The sequence below is a fragment of the Camelina sativa genome, chromosome 10 (assembly GCF_000633955.1).
Source record: "Camelina sativa cultivar DH55 chromosome 10, Cs, whole genome shotgun sequence".
In the NCBI taxonomy this organism is placed as follows: Eukaryota; Viridiplantae; Streptophyta; class Magnoliopsida; order Brassicales; family Brassicaceae; genus Camelina; species Camelina sativa.
Window position 1 is genome coordinate 22,101,493 of NC_025694.1, and position 7,084 is coordinate 22,108,576.

At 39.0% G+C, this 7,084-nt stretch overlaps 1 pseudogene; it reads left to right on the forward strand.

The window, feature by feature from the left end:
* Window positions 1–7,084, forward strand: part of LOC104720603 — a 16,328-nt pseudogene extending 9,244 nt beyond the window's left edge.

The following is a 7,084-nucleotide window of genomic DNA, read 5'->3' on the forward strand; positions in this document are numbered from 1 at the left end:
AGAACCCCCATCTCCTCATGAGTTGTTCAGGACCCCCCGTCCCTCTAGCAAACGATCATAACGTCTATAAGCATTTCTCCAACCGGGACCACCCCCCGTGATCCGCGTAGAACGTCTCAATGTCCTACCAACACCAGAATCTCTCCCAGAATATCACCACTGTCATGGCCACCCCAGGCCTCACTCCAGACATCTCAAACACTTTAGATGTCCCCCCGCACACTTTCCAGAAATGGACAAGTTTTACCTCCCGAAAAACTTTCCATTTTTAGAAACTATTCATTTATGGAACTTTCCATTTATACAACCTTATATTTATGGAAACTTCCATTTATAAAATTCCTGAGCTATTTCCTTTCCACATTACACACGAGTCACAAAATCCAAAAGAATTCCATTTGCAAAACATCCATTCCTACAAATCACACCAACGGTATTTCCTGATACCGGCGTGATCCACCACTTGACAACAACTTTTCAATAGCCAACTGCACCCNCCCCCCCCCCACAGCTAAAAACACTACACAACTAACAATACAGAAAACAACTTACCGTGGAATCTCATTGAAGGCTCGAAGAGGATGATACAAGGACTCGATATACCACAAACAAATTGACTAAATACTCATAATCAATTTCCATTCACAATATCATATATCATGCAACAGGAAAATAATTCACCCAATTAAATTCCTAGCCGCTCTAACCATCCACTTAGCCATCCTAAAACTGTAAGGGCTCTAATACCAAACTGAAACAACCCGACCTGTTTTTTTTAATAAATACAATATATATAATTAAGCATCCCATACTACTTAATTAACCAACCCAAACAACAACTCATCATTAAACCAGCAATAACCATTAAGCACTGCGGGAACATACCAATAATACAAAACCAATACATCATTAATACAATAACACTCCTAACCAATCTCTCCAACAACCTACCATAATTCTATCCAATGTTCCAACATAAAAAATGTAACCACCTACACACAAAAGAGACCCTAGATCATCCTCCTCCTCATCGCCATGATTCCACGTCACGTACCTGCACACCACAAACAACAATTGAGATGCATGAGTATTTGATAAACACTCAGTGAGGCAATCCTCCCATCTACTAGGCTATACACACAAACAACTGAGATTCCCCATCTTTACCAAACAACAAACAAACCAGGAAAATCACGAATCAGACAAGTTGGTGTCGACCGACACCAACATTGTGTCGATCGACACCGACTCCGCAGTCGCGTTCTACGCAAAGCCGCTCGTCGAATCTCCGTTTCCAATCATCTCCAATCCGCTCCAAACTCACCCAAAAGTTTCAGGAACCTATAACAACCATAACACAACCACCACAAGCACGAACAACACCACAAAACACAGCAAATCAATCAAACAAAGGATTCTCAGGCTTAGATAAGCCATGATCATACACTCACCTCTTTTGCAGGAAGATTCTGACTCAACAAAGACGAATCCAACCCTTAGAAGCCTTCTCCTTTATTCCTAGCACCAGATCTCCACTCCACAGCAACAGATCACTCCACACAAGCCAAGAATCTCTCCAAAAGCCTCCAAACTCTCAAGAACACCTTTCTTCTCTCTTTTCTCTTAGAACGGCCAAGACAACCTCCTTCTACGACCTAGGTCAAGTTTTCCCTTATATACATGGTTTAAACAACCCAATAAAATCAAACCAAACTAGAAACTACAATTAAAAACAACCTGGTCGAACCATACATTGATGGTGTCGATCGACACTCCCCTTGGTGTCGATCGACACCCCTTCCCAATAACCAGAAATTGGTTCGCGAGTGTTACACCCCCCCCTCTTCTTCCTCTCGCCCTAGCACGCCGCAGACACTCAAACCAGAGAGCGAGAGCTTCTGAGAGAGATCTTGAGCGACTCAAACACTTTTTCCACTTTGTTAGGATTTATTTTTATTTCTTTTTGCATTTTCGATTATATACTCTTCTACTCTACTCTATTTTAAATACAATGCAATTCTCATTTATCTATGTTTTTGTGTTTCTTTCCATGAGATCTGAGTAGTGAAGTAAGGTTTCTAGGGATGGGATAGACGATTTTGTGTGCTTGATCGGTTAGGATATCTTAGCTTGGATGTTTATGTTTTATAAATTCCCTTCTAGATTGGTGTTCTTAAGGCTATCAACAGACTGAGAGGTTGAGATTAGATCTAGGGCGTTTTACCATCGAGAGGTGTAGATGAAATGCTTGAATAAATCAATGCTAGAGATTTACTCACTTAGCCTAAGAGATTAGATGAGTAAGGGGTTTATTGACAATAATGAATCGGTTTGTATTGCCTGCTTGATCATGTTTCTCCAACGAGAGTTAGGTAGGGGAGTGATTAAGGTTGATTGTTTCTGTCACGAGAGTGTTTTAATAAGATTTTAGAGATTCATTGTCTAGGGAATATTTGCTTGAGGAATGTAGGACATCCATACTGGTCAGGAATGCTTAGGAGTCGATTACCCCATCCTTAGGAGCTTTTGTATTTAGATTGTTTACATTATTATTCATAACTCAATCTCTTACCCGAACAGGCACATGATCACCTGCTTCGACTATACCTTCGAGCGGTTCATACTCGTCTTGTTTAGTCGATCACCCCACCCGATCTTGTACCCGAATGCTTGCATCGAGTACATAAGTCGTGTGGTTCTTGTTTATTTACTTTCTTTTAATTATTTTAGGATTGTTAGATCAAACCCCAACTATTACTTGGCTTGACTTGCTTGTCTCTGATTGCATCTTATCTGCTAGCATATCAACCATTTGGATTGATAACCCTTTGTACTACAACTGCATAGGGAATTGATACCCTGGGTGAAAATCCTACTATCAATGTGCAGGTAGTCATACATGGAGCTTGAAGTTGTGCGCAGATCCATGATAAAGGAGCAGAATCTTGGATGGGGTCAAAGGGCTGAGAGTTGGACATAACCTAGTCTAGGTTTAAGGTGTCTTCGGGACACTCTGATGAGAGACGAAGGTGGAGCTGCTTCTTTAGGTTCTGAAAGTGTTTCATGGTTAATTATACATGGAGGGGAGAGCTGAACCAGAGACATAGAGAGAGGAAGAAGAAAAGCTGGATACTCTATGGGTTTTCTTCTTCAGGTTTCTTTGTAGTTACTCTCAAAGCTTTGTATATGTAACACAATGTAAAACCTTGAGTGATTGATAGTGGATGTTTGTGGGAGAAGGTTCCCACACGAGATGTACCCTCTGCATGAGGGGAACTCGTTAAATCTCTGTGTTATGTTTATGTTATGCATATTGATCTGTGAAGTAGAAGACACTACAAGAAAATAAGTACATTGTGACGTAATATTTCGTCACAATAATTTTTTTTTTCTCACAATAAAAATATTGCTACCAATATGTGACGTTTAGTAAATGGTTACAATACAATCGTCACAAATTGTTTAAAGTTACTAAAACATCACAAGAGTTGTGACTAACTAATAAGTAGCCATTTTTTCACCAAATGTAACGATATGTAAACGTATCGAAAATGTCACAATTATTTACTGAAAATATTGTCCAAAATACGTTATATTTCATGACCGATACCACATATCAAGTTTGTCACTATTTATGATGTTGTTGTAGTCTCAAAACGTCACACTTAGTGCCCTGTAAAATGTCACTTGTCCGTCACAGTTACTAAATAAGAACATGTATCAAAACTGTCATTCATTATAACAAAACTTTAGTCCCAAACCAGTAATGCATTTTGTTACTATTATTACGTTATAATGTTTAACTCATCACAACCAACAATTAGTGTCAAAATGATTACAGTTAAAGACCAAAACCATCTTCTCCTATTTTTCTTAATATTATTGTTTTATTGTCACAATGATACATAAGCTATATATTAATAATTACAACAAACTTATATAATAATATTGTGACGAAATAATTACGAACTTATGACTAAAAAACATGTCACAACATAGTATCTAAAAAGTCACAAATTTGTGACAAAAAAAATTCGTCTCAATCTAACGTCACAATATCCCTTTTCTTGTAGTGAGAGGAGTAGGGGCAGAGTCGCGGTAAGTGGTTCACTACAGAGGTGAATTGGGGTCTGCGATTCTTAATAGAGATAGACAACTCGACGGCTTTCAAGACCGTTCACCGGATTAATGTAGGAGGACGAATGGTGGATGAGGTCAATGATTCGGGAATGTTCCGGTCGTGGCTTTCTGATAATTATTTCGGAGATCAGGCAATGACTGTGACCATTCCAGGTGTAAAAATCATCTACACCAAGAAAAATCCGGCGTATGTTGGGCCGGAGGATGTGTATGCCACGTCGCGCCAAATGGGGAACGTCGGGAACCCTATGCTAAACCTGAATTTCAACCTGACATGGCTTTTTACAGTCGACGCCGAGTTTAACTACCTTGTGAGGCTTCCTTTCTGTTAGACATTACTGGAAGTGAACAAAGCAAATCAACGCGTCTTCTCCATCTTCATTGTACATCAGATTGCTAAGAACCAAGTGGACGTGATTCAGTTAAGCGGTGGTTCTCATATTCTGATGTATCTAGATTTCAGTGTGTATGTTGGTTCCAAAAATGGGTTGAGACCTGATCTACGACTTGAGTTGCACCCTTACATGGACACTGGTGCATCGTATTGTGAGGCTCTTCTGAATGGTGTAGAGATTCTCAAGCAGAATTATTCTGATGGTAATCTGGCCGCACCTAATCCATATCCTCGAGTATCACCAGACTTAACACCAAATCGTGTAACCTCACAGTTTCGAAAAGGCAAGTCACATCTTTTGGAGAGAATCCTCATAGCCCTTGGTTCCGCAATTGGGCTGGTCACTTTTTTTGTTGTCCTGATCTAGTTGATATGTGAGATAAAGAGTAAAAATAGAAAGGAAAATAGTTTCGGCATGTTCAAGGTACTGCTGAAACAATACACTTATGCAGAATTGAAGAACATTACAAAGTCATTTTCACACACAGTTGGGAAAGGAGGATTTGGAACTATTTATAGAGGAAACCTTTCTAATGGTCTGAAGGTTGCAGTAAAGGTCTTGAAGGACTTGAATTGAACTGGTGAGGATTTCATTAATGAAGTCACCAACATGAGCCAAACATCTCAAAAGAGGATTGTGTACGAGTTTTTAGAGAATGGGTCTCTGGATCAGTTTATGTTTAGAAAAGAATCATTGACTCTAGATGTAAAAGTACTATATGGAATCGCGCTAGGCATTGCTAGGGGATTGGAGCACTTGCACTATGGTTGCAAAACAAGAATTGTACATTTTGACATCAAACCTCAGAATATCCTGTTAGATGAAAATCTTTGTCCTAAATTCTCTGACTTTGGCCTTGCTAGAGGAATTTTGTCACTGATAAATACTAGAGGAACTATCAGATACATTTCACCTGAGGTGTTTTCAAGAATGTATGACAGAGTCTCGCAGAAGTCTGATTTGTATAGCTATGGAATGCTGGTCCTCAAGATGATTGGTGCAAGGAACAAAAAAGTAGTAGAAACAATTGATTTTGCAGCTAGTTTGACTTATTCTCCAAATTGGATCTATAAGGATCTTGAAGAGGGAGAATAAACATGGATATTTGGCGATGAAATAACCATAGAGGAAAAACAGATTGCAAGGAAGATGATTTTTGTAGGTCTCTGGTGTATTCAACCATGCCCAACAGATCGTCCGCCGATGAACAAAGTCGTCGAGATGATAAAAGGAAGTGTCAATTGATATGTATATATTTTACCATATTTAACTATAAATTATTCACATCTTTTACATGTTCTATTAGCTTATTTTTTACTTTCATGTAGTTTAATGATTGTTTATGCATTAGAGTAGGATTTGCATTGCATTTGCATTGTTTCTTGTTTAAAGAGGTTAATTGGACTCAAGAAGCATGGAAATAGCATCTGAGATGAGAGGAGTGCAACCAGTGAAGCGGATAGGAGGTGAATCAAGGAGAAGACCAACAAAGCATGAAGCACTCGACCACCACTACTCGTGCACTCGACCGTCTGCTACTCCAACACTTGACTATGTGCAACTCGTGGACTCAACTGTGTAATACTCAGGGACTCAACCGTTTGGAAACAAGGGAATGGACCACTCGACCATGCCACTCAACCACTTGTGGTCGAGCACACGAGCCGCCTCTCTATTTTGTCAGCTAGCCAAATAAGGGCTTCCTTCCCTCACTATATATATCCCTTGTATCCCATAGCCGCCCATAACTCTCTCTTTAGGCAGAAAAGTATATGTAGCCACCAAAAACCTAATTTTTACCCCTTAAGGGTTTTTAGCTCTTATTTATCATTTGCAACTTTTATTTTACAGTTTTTCTCAGATTTTAATATCTTGTAAGTCTCATAACTTTCTGGGTATTGAGAATCTGAGTTTGCTTCTTTATATTAAGTTGTTGTTCATCATCTCATCTTTCTTATCATGCTTGTTTCATCCTTTTCTGGGTTTCTGTTTATTATCATCATGATCTGTTCATCTAAGTAGTGAGCTAGGATTCTAGAGATGGATTAGGCTGGTTTAGGGCTGTGGTTATTTAGAATATTAAAGCTTGTTAGATTATATATCCCTTCTGGGTTAGGTATGCACTAGGTTGTTCTTATATCAAGAGGGTAAGGATAGATCTTAAGCTTCTCTACATCACACCAATGTTAGGGTTGTTAGATAAAGCTAATACTGGAGATTATTGTGTCTATCCCAAGAGATTGGTTGTATAGGGTGGTTTTTGACAAATAACTTGGATCATTGTTCACATCCTGATTGCATAGACTTCACACACTTTATGGATTGACATCTCTTATACTACAAGAGCATAAGAGAATTGAAACCTCTTGCACCTGATCGTCATTGCTTATGTCTCTGTTTGCATGTTTGCATACATTCATTGCATAAGTACACCAAAAAGAACTAGTTTCATCAATGCTCTTGAAGTCCCTCCTAATCCTTCAATGCATATTTCTAGTGGACTTATTGCCGAATCTTCTTCGCTTTATGATTGCAGAGAAACCGAATAA